Below are 15,082 nucleotides of genomic sequence, written 5' to 3' on the forward strand. Positions count from 1 at the left end.
TGTCACAGGTTGTGGTTACTGCGATGTTTGCTTACGTCTGGTTAAGGGTAACCAATAATATGCTCTCATCTGGAGATAGATTGGATCGAAAGTTGAAGGGTAGCGGTTTGAAGGGCAGAAGAGAAAAAGTACCAAGGCAAGAGGCAAGGGAAAAAACCTCTACTATAGTTAGGTCGGGTGGTAAGAGCAGTAGCGGATGTCTTGCTGCCTGCGACAGGTCATGCAAGGGTAGGTTTTGTTCACGCATGTCGATACTTTTGATGTTGTGCGGTGCTGTTACTCGGCGGCTACCGCTGGGTGCCCGTGTTGATCTCTCGGTCAGCGTCAGCAACCTGTAACAGACTCATCATCGTTTTGTGTCTGATAGGTCATATATCAGATGCACAATGTAGGAGGACATTGGCAGTTTGTTTGTTCGTCAGTGGGCGAGCTCGTCGGTTTCCCTGCTGTAGCCTGTTGGTCGGCTTTAATAGCAGCTGGTATATCCAGTCAACGTTGCTGATATGAAGGGGCTTGCCGACGTTTGTCGCTTGCTGGTGTATGTTAGCTTGCCATAGGTGGTTATGCCCTAGCTTTATCGAACTGTCAAAAAGCATCAAAAGAGGCTCAGAAAATGCAGCGACCTGAGGAACAGTGCGCAACACAAATCTTAAGATAAGCTGCACTTAATTCGACTGCTTACTGAACCAACAGTAGAACAGATTGAAAATGAACTACAGGATACTTCAGGGATTGAACCTAATTGAGGGGACGTGTACTGAACTTAATCAACAAGGGTTCGTTGAAATGTGATTCGGTACAGCCCATCCTCAAAGTAACAGTGGGAGAAAGGTTACTTCTGATCTTTGCCTGTATTGTATTAGAACGTTCATACACATATAACAGAAGTGCTAAGAACTGCAGCTTTGTCTTTAATTATAAATTGCCATGTATGCTTATGTGACAGTTTTACTGTACCGAATTGCGCCGCTTCTTGTTTTTTTTTTTTTTTTTTTAATTTACATGCGTATTTATGCAACTCTTTCAACAGTCACAATTAACGTGCCCGCTAACCAAATAACATATTAAAAATTATGAGACGAAAAATTTTCCGCTTACTACGTTCACAACATTTAATTTATTCCTTTACTGCTAACTATATCTGCAACACTTTTGCATACGGTATTCACATATATCATTGAATGTACCAAAAAATTTATATCATCGTACGAATGAGAGTTCAAGGGATATACTGTAACGTCATAAAAATTAAAATGCATGAGAACTGCCGTGTCAGCCATGACGTTTTAATTTCTTACTTTCTTGGTACTAACTATATTCGCAACATATTTTTCACATAGTATCCACATATACCGCTAAAGCTATCTGCAAAATTATCTCATAGTACAACATATAATTCAGGAGGTATGATGTCATATATAGCTAGATGTGTGAAGAACTATTTTTTCTTAAAACAGAGTGCAAATTCCCCGGGCTGTACTCATCTAGTGCCCTAAGCAACTTCCAGCAAACTCCGACGATGATTTCAATCGTTTCCAAAGATTTTTCTCCCTTCAGTCTTAACGTCGAATGCTCAACATACCACCTCATTTTAAAGTAATTAGGAATTTGAAGCTATTTTATAGAGGGAATTCCATTCTTTAAAGAATCGTGGGGTTATGGGTTCTACTTATCTGAAAAAAGCAGTATGAGGTTAATAACCACTACATGCCATTGGGGTGGGAATGGGGTAACGTTGAAGCATAATTCAGGAACACCCTTGGCAATTTAAGTCCAATTTCTTAATAACATCTGTTCAAAAACATTGTGAAGCATGACTCCCCACTCCCACTAGCGGTGGGGCTATGGATGAGAAGGGGTGATGTAAGTACGTACGAAAACTACTTATTATTTATTTCCTGTATTAAGATGAGTAGGAGCAGTTTAAACGTAGGAGCTGCAGTTTTTCTCTTATTTGTGCTGTTCAGTGTTTCAAAAAGGTAGTGGAATGAACACTGCAGCGAGCCAATAACTCTGTCAACGTGTCAGAAAACTAAGGGCACGCCCCATTGCTGAACATATAAATTTGACTCCCTCTTTGGAGACATTTGGTATGACACAGCAGATAATCAATGTACAATGCATGCCACATACATACATGTACTGCATCTCCTCCTAAGCCCTGGATAGATTTCAACCAAACTTCTTACACATATTTCTTACTATCTGGAAATAAATCGTGTGGGGGTAAAAACAAGTAATCTCTCATTCCGGTATGTGTGAGGGATGAACAGAGAAAGGGGAAGAGGAGGTGGGCAGAGTGAAGGGTAATGTGGAAAAAATGCTAAATAAATGAAATAAAGTTCATCAAGTGAAGGAAGGGGTAGTTCCAGAAGTGTAATTTATCAACTGCGAACCCACAAATAGAATTCTTCTGTGAAAGTAATAGGGACGACCATGACACTAAAACTGAGGCACTGCATTAATGTTAAGGTTCTGTGCGCATTCGTTCTTCCTTGCAGCCATAACATGTGCATGCATGGGTTTGTGTGTGTATGTGTGTATGTGTGTGTGTGTGTGTGTGTGTGTGTGTGTGTGTGTGTGTGTGCAGGGTGGGGGGGGTGGTTGTGTGGGTGGGTTGGTGGGTCGACAAGTGCGTGTGTGTGTGTGTGTGTGTGTGTGTGTGTGGGTGGGTGTGTGGGTGGGTGTGTGGGTGGGTGTGTGGGTGGGTGGGTGTGAAGGTGTGTGTGTGGCTGGATGGGTGCGTGTGTGTGTGTGTTGATGGGTGCGTGGGTGGTTGTCTGCATAATGTACAAACGCTTTTAAAATTCTTCTCCCTTTCTCTGACTCTGTTACATCTTCCCACACATTCATACTACCACATAAACCGTAAAAAGCCTAGGCCATTGCTATAGCCCTTTTTCAAAAGTTACTTATTTACGATGCACTACAGTACTGTAGTACTTTAATTATTGATTATGTATAGTACTGGCAGCCCTTGATTTTACACTACATCGTTGCTGTGGACTTACAAATGTTAAACTTACAAATGATAAACAGAAAACAGTTGGCTTAATGACAGGTGTGCACTTTTGTACAACGTCGATACGAGCGGACAAGCTACATTACCATGGTTACCTGAACTGTGTGCTAGTAGAGGAAAGTCAAAATCAATTTTGTGTCCAGGAGAGGAAATGAATTACCGAATCAAAAAATAGGGTACTATTTAAAAAAGAACAAAGTTAGGGTTAAGGCATTCTTGCTGGTTAAGATTTCATTGTCCGCTACAAAACATTAACTTTAGGATTTTATTTTTTATTTTACTTTCTTCATTTTCTATTTAATTATTTACTTTTTGCTTCTGGAGAAACATTTTAAATTTATTTGTGGTGGCCAATACAAATGGGTACCCTGCACGCAGTGGCAGGTACATATGGGGGACGCGCTGGGCGCCCCCCCTCCCCCCACCCTCCCCTTGCTGGGCTGCCCGCATAACGTAACAATAGTTTTCTATACCTAACTCGTAATACGAGTTAGTTTCGGGAAACCATTGATGCGTATATTGAGGTAATAGTTACTTTCCAGAAGATTCCTACAACCACGTTGTTACTATATAGGCCCTCCATCGAATGCACTAGAAAGGACGGAATCGACAATAAAAGTTCCACACACATAAATTGCCGGATGACATAATCATTGGATACTCGCCCTTATATTATATTTCGTAAGGTACATATTGGCAGTAGGTATTTTGTTCACACTGCATAAAAGTCTGGAGGCGAACGTTCTGGCAGCGAATGTTCTCTAAGCAACCGAGCCACATATATAAGGAAAGTAGAGTCGCTGCCAGGTAGTCAGTTTCAAAACTACAATCGTCGCGATAACTTGGAGGTGATGAAAAGTGAACAGCTGCGATTAATGGCAATTACGACGGACTTCAGTCAGTGTTGTGCTTAGTGATATTAGAAATACGCGGAGAGTGACCGTGTGTGTTTTAGTGCTAAGTGTACTAGTGTTGCAGTTTTCAGTGCGAATAAAGTGTTTATTCGAGAATAATTGGCATCGAATTTACCTACATCGTAACAATGTGGTGTCACCGCCAGACACCACACTTGCTAGGTGGTAGCCTTTTAAATCGGCCGCGGTCCGCTAGTATACGACGGACCCGCGTGTCGCCACTATCAGTAATTGCAGACCGAGCGCCACCACACGGCAGGTCTAGAGAGACGTACTAGGACTCGCCCCAGTTGTACAGCCGACGTAGCTAGCAACAGACACTGACGAAGACTTTCTCATTTGCCGAGAAGATAGTTAGCATAGCCTTCAGCTAAGTCAATTGCTACGACCTAGCAAGGCGCCGTATTCAATTGCTAGAATACTTCTGTATCATCAAGAGCGATGTTCTACAATTATGAATTAAAGTTAAGTATTCCAGAAGCTACGTACTTTTCTTTATAGCATTCATTACGTATCCTGTTTCAGACCTCACGCCATCCTGCGTGAGCTTACAGCGTGCATTTCGGTCTCCTCAAACCACACGGTGTCGGCACTTCTGCCGACACATCAAACAATATAACAAATTGGATCGTTATGTAATAATAAACAGAAAATTTGAATCATATGAAGATTCCGGTCACTACTCTGCCACAAAAACACCACCAGATGTACAGTCAGGGTCCAGTACTTCGTTGAAAGTTCCACAACAAAGTTCATCGACTTATTCCTTTAATTCCACGGATATTGGCAAGTATCTGGATGTATTAGGGTCAGGAAATATTAGTGATGATATAAAATAAAAGCTTCTCACAGCTCCAAAAGAAACCTGAACAAGGTTTTATCTTTCCTACGTCCGAGCACGACGAGAGGGGACGAGTTGAACGCGGACAAGTGCACGACAGTCACTTTGAACAGTATCCATTGTTGGTATTCGCACAAGTTAAAAAGGTACTTCTTTGCATTAACTGTTCAATTTTTGTGAATAATAAAATGGTTGGAGGAAAGAAATACATTATCGCCAAGAAACGTATGACTGAACAACTGACAAAGTTGGCGAAACTTACTGGTAAAGATGGTGACCTTGAGACCCTCTCTCAGGTCAAGTAGCACGTTGAAGCGTCAGTAGATGCAAAATTATTTTTGGCAACATGAGACAACAGCGAACTTGACGTCATACATCAATTGTCAAGACAGAGAATGGAAAACATTAGGGAAAACAGAGACCGTCTTGTTCCTATAATAAAAACAATCACATCTCATGGGAAGCAATATATTCCTCTGCTGGGGCATATAGATGATGGGAGTCTATTGGAAAACGAAAATGAGCAGGAAAGTACAGTGTGTGACGAAGGAAACTTTAGAGTTGTTCTAATATTTGGATTTGACTCTGGAGACCTGCCACCAAAACATCACCTTGAGACCATTAAAGCGAACGCCACCTACGTGAGTAAACCAAAGTGTAACGAACTTATTTAATGCTGTGAAAAAGTGAATTTATCGGGAATACTGGAGGAAATCAAAGATTCTCGTTCTTACAGCATAATCTTCGATGAGACAGTGGACATAGCGCATATCGCCCCACTGAGTTTAGCTACAAGACATGTTGATGTTGACGGCAAATTACGCGAAAGATTTTTGGGTTTCATTAACATCCATGAAGACAATGATTGTAGTGGAAACAGTGACGATGAACCTCAAGAGAGTCGAGATGAAGAGCGTAGCGTTGCTGGTGAAGTATAAGGTACTACGATTCTATGGAGAATGGAAAGCCTTCCTCTGTCACTAGACAACTGTGTGGGTATAGGCTGAGATGGTTGCTGAGTTAATATGTCAGAATTGAAGGGAGCTGTGTCTACAATAAAAAAGAAAGCTATCAACGCGCAAGTAGCACCATGTCGAAGTCATCAGCTCAACCTCGCTGTCTCTCGCAGTTTTTGAGATACAAGTGTGAGAAACTCAATTGGTACTATTGAAGAAGTGGTATCGTTCTTCACAGCTTCTAGCACGCGGTTCGCAACATTGAAGAGTCACCTAAAATTCTCGCTGCAGTCAGATTATCAAACGAGACGGGTTGAGCGAGATGATGTTACTCAATTCACATTCCATCTCGGAACAGTTTGCAAAGTTGTTGAAGAAATACAATGTTGGAGGGACCGGTTGCCAAAGCCGATATTCTCCTTCGAGGTCTCTCTAATTCCGAGTTTATTATCACTCTGTTTACACAGAGTGACATTATGACCATAACATATCCACTCAGCACAATCTTCAAAGACCCTAGCTTGGACGTCGCGATGGCAGAAGCAAAATTAGATTCGACGCTCAGGGTGTACGACGGCATGAGAGCTACTGCTGATAGGTACTTTGCTCGTATTATTGAAGAGGCGAAGCCAGTTATGGAAGAGTTAGACGTGGAGATGAGTGTTCTTCGTCTTACAGGCACACAAAGACACAGAGAAAACTGCGATCATAATGAAGATGCTAGGACATATTGGAAAAGAACTGTTTTTATTCTAATACTGGACCATGTTACGACTGACATGGGAGAAAGTTTTGCTGAAGACAATATTCATCATTTAAAATTCAGCGTACTGTTGCTGTCACAATTATTGACGATAATGATTTAGCACATAAATAGGATCTGCGCAAAACTGAACAACCGTTCTTTGAAGAAAAATCACTCTTTGTGAATAAAAAGAGACTAATGGGAGAGATTCTTCAATACAAGCAAACGAGCATAAACGCCCTTACTGATCGTGAACGCAAGCGTTGTCTGTCTGTCCTGGATATAACTATCCTACTTTACACACGCCGTACAGAATATTTGCTTGTCCACCAGCATCTGTTGCTATAGTACAAAGAAGTTTTTAAACATTGCAGCGTACAAAGACATGGCTGAGGTTGACAATGAAGGAGGATCGACTCAATGTTTCAGCTCTGTTGAATACTCACCCTGACATTGATTGTCCTATTGACGATGTAATTAACCAGTTTACCAGGAAGAATAGGCGCAAAGAACTCATCATTTAGGGAAGAGAACGACAATTGCAACTTTTTTATATCAAAAGATGCAATTTCCTTGTATATGTGTATAATCAGTTTAAATTAAAATTCCTTAAGCTTTGCATGTGAATTGAATATTTTTTTTATTACAGTAACAATAAAGGTAGCTGAAGATATCTTTAGCACTACCTCCTTGAAGTTTTTCTGTATCCGCTACTGCCTGCACTTCACTCGTAACCAGGAAAGAACGTTGAAACACTTTTAGATCTTTGGTTTAGGTAAATAGCCCAACAAGTGGGAAATGAGGTGAAAAGTTTCCTAATTGCGAAGATTTTTGAGGAGATTATTTTCAGTTACAACAGTCAACTAATACCAAGGGAAACCTCCAGAAAATAGTGACTGAAATTCGGTTGATGGAAATATTTTAATCTATTCTGAGACAATGTTATTTTAATCTATTCTGAGACAATGTTATTTTGATCGAAGATTCTCGCCAATTTCTATCTGAATAACATCTTCTGCACAGAATAAAATCATGCAGATGCTTACATAAGTATGGAAATGCATGCCACGCAGAGAGGTGATCCGATGTGAAATTTTTGCTCTAAAACACTTTTCTTCGTCAAAAAAGTATGAATCTTCGTCATATAAGTAATACACATATTGTCGGTTACATAAGTGCGCTAAACATTAAATCACATTTAACTTCATGAACATGCCATTAGGAAAGCAACAAAAATCAATAAAAACTCTCGAACTTACGTACATCAGTTAGATTAATCCTAACGCAACTGACGCATTAAACTTTACAGAGTCAGTTGGTGACACTTTTACAAGCAAACGAGATATTCTGTAAAATAAATATCCAACAGAAAACTCTACAAAACAGAACATAAATGACGTTTACATCAATCATCTTAATGCATACCGCAGTCTTCACATAGCCTTGGCACAACTGGCCCGCTAAAGATTACAAAATTGAACAGTAGCAGCCTGAGAGCATACATTTGGCACCTAGCAGACAACCTCAGCCCTACCAACGCAATAAAATTTGAACGGTATAGGAATGCTGGGAAGCTTGATCGTTCACGGCCGTGGCCACAACTCCAGTCCGTTTTCGTAAGCCGAATCCAAACAAGTCTGCATCAGCCGACGCTGCTGCACCTCTGCCTTGGTCACAGATAACAAGTCCCACAGCACAATCGCGGCACGGTTAATGTCTGTACACAGAGACACGCTGATATGACTCACCAATAGCTTTTCAGCACCATCATTGAAAATGGAAATGTGCTGTTCATTTAAGAAAAACTCATACGTGTACCAGATGTTAAAAGTGTAACGCAGTTTATGAAATTCGTAGTGTGATATCAATTTTTTCAGTCATTTATAAAACTTGAAGCTATTTTAAACTTCTCCACCGTTGTTTAAGATGGCATATCACATACAGGCGCAATTATTTTATTGTGTGCTGGATTGCAGACTTTCAAGAGCTGCACTTCACTGATGTTGGTTATTCATATAATATGCATGACCGATATTAGAATATACAGTCCACTACAAGACGTGTCTGTAAAACCAATCAATTCTCAGTCGCCGCGCTTGATTAACCGAGCGGTCTGGGGTGCTGCAGTCATGGACTGTGCGGCTGGTCCTGGCGGAGGTTCGAATCCTCCCTCGGGCATGGGTGTGTGTGTGTGTGTGTGTGTGTGTGTTCGTCCTTAGGATAGTTTAGGTTAAGTAGTGTGTAAGCTTAGGGACTAATGACCCTAGCAGTTAAGTCCCATAAGATTTCACACATATTTGAACATATTTTTTGAATTCTCTGTCGATTGAATTAAACACGTTCATGTGTGGATAGGCGATAACCAGCGGTATCTTGTCACGTGAGAGATAACGGTAGAGTAGTCTGAAGTGGTTCCATGAACACTCTGCCAAACATATAAGTGTGAAATGCACAGTGATCTTGTTGACTTACTCTGAGGTGACAAATGTTATGGGATACCTGCCAATACCGTGTCAGAACTTTTCTAGTACAGCAACTCGACGTGGCATAGTCGTTGGTAGTCCAAAGCAGTAATGTTGAGCCACACTGCCTCTATAGCAGTCCATAATTGCAAAAGTGTTGCCGGTGCTGGATATTTTTCACGAAGGTCACAAGTTATTGACTCACCTTGGAAGCTGTTGCCCGCTGTTGGCAACGGAAGGTGAGGGGGGAGAAGTTTTACAGATCGACCACGGCCTCTCAGCGCGGAAGTTTTAACTAATGAAGACGCTGGCCGTGAAAGCCTACACATTATGACTGACCTCTGGATTATGTCCCATAAATATTCGAAGAGATTCATGTTGAGCGATCTAGGTCCCTAAACCATTCACTCGAATTGAACAGAATGTTCTTCGAATCACCCAAGTCCAGTTGTGGCCTGGCAACGTAACACATCGGCATCCATAAAAGCTCTAATGTTGTTTGGGAACATGAAGCCCATGAACGGCTGCAAATGGTCTCCAGGTAGTCGAACACAACGATTCGCCATCAATGATCGGATCAGTTTGACCAGAGGACCCAGTCCATCCCATGTAAACACAGCCCACGCCATTATAGAGCCACCACCTGCCTGCGTTGTTGGTAACTTGGGTCCATGGTTTCGTGAGATCTACCATCAGCTCTTACCAACTGATATCGGGACTCATCTCACGACGACACGTCTTTCAGACGTTTAGGTCCCAACCGATGCGTTCAGGAGCCCAGGAGACGCGCTACAGGCGATGTCGTGCTGTTAGCAAAGGCACTCGCGTGGTTCCTCTGCTGCCATAGCCCATTAACGCACATTTCTGTCCGACTGTCCTAAAGGGAACATTAGTCGTACGTTTCACACTTATTTCTGTAGTTATTTCACGCAGTGTTGCTTATCCGTTAGCACCGACATCTCAAAGCAAGTGCCGCTCCTCTCGGTCGTTAAGTGAAAGCCGTCGGCCACGGCGTTGTCTGTTAGAACGCTGCGCGATCTGCAGATCGCGCCACGTTTCCTGGAACATGATGTTTGGCGTGAAGGTGGCGTAGCATGTTAGCCGCGAATGCCGCTGAGACCTTTTCCCAGTGAAGCAGCTCGAACAGCGCAGGTTTGCATGGCAATGGGCCGGCTGTTTGTTCTACCGCCAGTGTGACTTCTAAGTTCATCTTCTGGATACGAAGGATGTGCTTCGGAGACCGGAGTGGACACACTATTACTTTGGCCTACCAGGCCTCGAGGCGGGCGGTGGGTCGTCGTCATGCACACATCTCATGGCAGTTCCAAGATTTTAGACTGTCTGTCGTCCTATAGCGGTTTTGTGTGGTTTGTGAGTTATCTTAAGTTCATTCTCCGGAGCGGAGATGACGCGGCATTCATAAAGGCTTATCTTCCTCCCCTTTGTCAGCGTGATAATTTCGAGTGTTTGTGCCCTGGTGCTTCTATACTGGACTCGGTTCCGTCTCCTGTTGTTATTGTTATTCCCCGTTCCTGTGTATAGCCAGGCAATTTGAGGAGCGTGTCGCTCGTATCTAAACATAATAGCTTCCATCTGGTAACCACCCTAGACCTGTTATTTAATAGTGTCTTTTAAATTATTGGGGTTTTGTACATTTTTTGTGTTCATTGTCATGAGTTATAGGTCCTAAATATTTTTCATGCCTTGTACGTTGTGTACTAAATCGCCTTGTCGCTTTCTTTGCTTGTTCGGAAACCGCAAGCCTATGCGCCTGACAGGGGCAAAATTTGTATTTTTCCGGATTTTACTTTCAAACCAAGCTTGTGTTTACATAGGTGAGGTTCATCAGCCAACCCTTCGCGTCTTCCTTCCGCCTATGTTTTCGTCCCGCGTGATGTTTAAGTATTTACCTCTTCCGCCTCGTGGCGTAATATGAAGCTGAATGTCGATTGGCCGCTGAACTTCTTTACTATCAGGTGTAAGTGCGGGTGGTTGCCTTGTTCAGTAATCTTATTATGTTGTAGCGACTTTCATAACTGTTTAGTCTACTCGGTCCGCGTGTAATCCGATGACTTTAGTTTTACTCATTTTGCTTAAAAATTACTTCTCTGTTCATCAGGCTATCGTTACATGTTTGTGCCTTGGGGCGTATTCCCACAGGCTGCTTACAAAAGGAGTACGGTAAGCACCGTATCGGTGGTCTCCTCTAACTAATTTTTGGTCCGTTCGTCTGGATCACACCGCCAGATGCGTGCCAGTAACATTTAAGCGGCTTTGATTCCTTTATGTTTCCTTTTTGTTTGTTGTATTCCTAAGACGTTTGTGGCCTGCTTGTTTTGAACTGTTTTCTTAGAACCTTTGCAGAGATTGTTATGCATTTTCAATTGGTGAAATACTATCTTGCTTCTCTGATAACATTTGCTGAAAATATTTCAGCAATATTAACGAGTGGCACACCAGATTGGTATAATTTTTGAAAGAGAGTAACATTTGTTGTAAATTTAAATTTTCTTGCCTCATGATCCCCATGAGTGACTTTAGGGGAGTTGAGATCAAGTATCTGAATTTACACTATAAACCTGTGTCAATTGCTCTGAAATATTTGATAGCATCTTTGATCGACTATCAGTAATTGTTCTTAAATAATTTTTATCATAATATATCAGGGTCCTGTTGGCCTAATTAATACAGTTATTTCCCCGATAAGTGAAAAGAAAAATCTTATGTGAATGATGTTCAACCTTATTTTGCACAGTCAAAATGGTTCAAATGGCTCTGAGCACTATGGGACTCAACTGCTGAGGTCATTAGTCCCCTAGAACTTAGAACTAGTTAAACCTAACTAACCTAATGACATCACAAACATCCACGCCCGAGGCAGGATTCGAACCTGCGACCGTAGTGGTTTTGCGGTTCCAGACTGCAGCGCCTTTAACCGCACGGCCACTTCGGCCGGCTTTTGCCCAGTCCTACGGCCAGGCAACCTTACACAAGTAATGCGTAATGTAATGTCAGATTTTTTCTTTCTTTTTGTTGTTGCTTTTGGAACACTCTTGAACTGCTGACCTTGAAATATTGAAGTCCGTAAATATTTACGTAATCGTATGTCGGATGCATCTAGCTCCAACTACCATTCCTCGTTCAGAGTCTTTTAATTCCGTTGTGCCGTCAGCATCACTTCGGAAACCTTTTCATGTGAATCATCTCGGTACAAATGACAGCTTCGTCTACGCCCTGCCCTTTTATACCTTGTGTACGCTATACTACCGCATCTTTATATGTGCATATCGGTATCCCACGACTATTGTCAACTCGATACATCCCATGAAAATGCCTTCTTCGAGTCGTATGTTGTTCCCGCAATGGAGAAAAAATTGTTCGAGTAAGCATTTCGCAACGATAAGTGTAGTAATCGAGAGCACAACTGTACAGTAACTGGCCACTACACTGCTGCAGTGTCTAGATTGTAGTATTATTATTGGTGGTAGTGACAGCCATAAAGCATTTTCAAAAATGGTTCAAATGGCTCTGAGCACTATGGGACTCAACTGCCGAGGTCATTAGTCCCCTAGAACTTAGAACTAGTTAAACCTAACTAACCTAAGGACATCACAAACATCTATGCCCGAGGCAGGATTCGAACCTGCGACCGTAGCGGTCTTGAGGTTCCAGACTGCAGCGCCTTTAACCGCACGGCCACTTCGGCCGGCAAAGCATTTTCAGCCGAAGACATACGATTTCTGACAGTTGAGAAGTAAGGAGTCCACCGATCATGTGATTTACGAACAGTAGTCCAAAGTTAAACGCATACACCTTAATTTGGCCGATTTTAAGTGAGGGTGAGGGTGAAGCAGTTCCCGATAGGGTAAGGAGCAGTGCACAGGAAACATGTTCTGTAGCAAATCCCTGCCCTCGTTGTGGATCGTTAGCTTTCTTTTCATAGAATGAGTTGGAGGTAGCACTCGCGATGCAGTAAACAGTTGTTACAAATAAGCAGCAACCGCTGTCTCCCTGAGTCATTGGTTCATAGTATAACTCCAGCTATGTCAAGACTTTTTCCATAATACGCATTACAAAGGTGGTAGGCGTACTCTGTCCCCCAAAAAATTGCTAATTGTTGTTGAATAATAGTAACAATATATCTCATCAAGAGTCACCGATGTGTAATCAGGATTGTTGCTGTTGTTGTTGTGATGTTCAGTCCTGAGACTGATTTGATGCAGCTCTCCATGCTACTCTATCATGTGGTACTTCATCTCCCAGTACGTACTGCAGCCTACATCCTTCTAAATCTGCTTAGTGTATTCATCTCTTGGTCTCCATCTACGCTTTTTACCCTCCACGCTGCCCTCCAATACTAAATTGGTGATCCCTTGATGCCTCAGAACCTGTCCTACCAAGCGATCCCTTCCTCTAGTTATGTTGTGCCACAAACTCCTCTTCTCCCTAATTCTATTCAATATCTCTTCATTAGTTATGTGATCAACCCATCTAATCTTCAGCATTTTTCTGTAGCACCACATTTCTTGTCCAAACTACTTATCGTCCATGTTTCACTTCCATACATGGCTACACTCCATACAAATACTTTCAGAAACGACTTCCCGACACTTAAATCTATACTCGATGTTAACAAATTTCTCTTATTCCGAAACTCTTTCCTTGCCATTGCCAGTCTACATTTTATATCCTCTCTACTTCGACCATCATCAGTTATTTTGCTCCCCAAATAGCAAAACTCCTTTACTACTTTAAGTGTCTCATTTCCTAATCTAATTCCCTCAGCATCATCCGAGTTAACTCGACTACATTCCATTATCCTCGTTTTGCTTCTGTTGATGTTCATCTTATACCCTCCTTTCAAAACACTGTCCAATCCGTTCGGCTGCTCTTCCAAGTCCTTTGCTGTCTCTGACAAAATTACAGTGTCATCGGCGAACCTTAAAGTTGTAATTTCTTCTCCATGGATTTTAATACCTACTCCGAATTTTTCTTTTGTTTCCTTTCCTGCTTGCTCAATATACAGATTGAATAACATCGGACTACAACCCTGTCTCACTCCCTTCGCAACCACTTCTTTCCTTTCATGTCCCCCGACTCTTATAACTGCCATCTGGTTTCTGTACAAATTGTAAATAGCCTTTCGCTCCCTGTGTTTTACCCCTGCCACCTTCAGAATTTGAAAGAGGGTATTCCAGTCAAGATTGTCAAAAGCTTTCTCTAAGTCTACAAATGCTGGAAACGTAGAATTGCCTTTTCTTAATCTAAGATAAGCCGTCGGGCGTATTGCCTCACGTGTGCCAGTATTTCAACGGAATTCAAACTGATATTCCGCGAGGTCGGCTTCTACCAGTTGTTCCATTTGTCTGTAAAGAATTCGCGTTAGTATTTTGCAGCCGTCACTTATTAAACTGATAGTTCGGTAATTTTCACAGCTGTCAACACCTGCTTTCTTTGGTACTGGAATTATTATATTCTTCTTGCAGTCTGAGGGTATTTCGCCTGTCTCATACATTTTGCTCACCAGATGGTGGTGTTTTGTCAGGACTAGCTCTCCCAAGACTGTCAGTAGTTCTAGTGGAATGTTGTCTACTCCCGGGGCCTTGTTCCGACTTAGGTCTTTCAGTGCTCTGTCAAACTCTTCACGCAGTATCCTATCTCCTATATCATCTTCATCTATATCCTCTTCCATTTCTATAATATTGCCCTCAAGTACATCGCCCTTGTATAGACCCTCTATATATTCCTTCCACCTTTCTGCTTTCCTTCCTCTGCTTAGAACTGGGTTTCCATCTGAACTCTTGATATTCATACAAGTGGATCTCTTTTCTCCAAAGGTCTCTTTAATTTTCCTGTAGGCAGTATCTATCTTACTCCTAGTAACAACTATAAAATACCTCTTAACACACTCTTAGAATGTCAATGCGTTTTCAAAACATATACTATCGACTTCATACCATCACAAAAACTATAAAGAATGCTAATTTCGTTGATTGTTGTTCACTTTTACTTCAACATATTCTTGAGAGAGATACTGACGTGTAAGGAAGGCCCTGAACTTGGAAATATTGTGTACGACTTTCATTTAGAAAAGTGGCATCTACTGCTGAGACACAAATTTTTGGGTAAAGTTTAACTGAAA

This window comes from Schistocerca nitens, chromosome 2 (genome assembly GCF_023898315.1).
Source record: "Schistocerca nitens isolate TAMUIC-IGC-003100 chromosome 2, iqSchNite1.1, whole genome shotgun sequence".
Taxonomy (NCBI): domain Eukaryota; kingdom Metazoa; phylum Arthropoda; class Insecta; order Orthoptera; family Acrididae; genus Schistocerca; species Schistocerca nitens.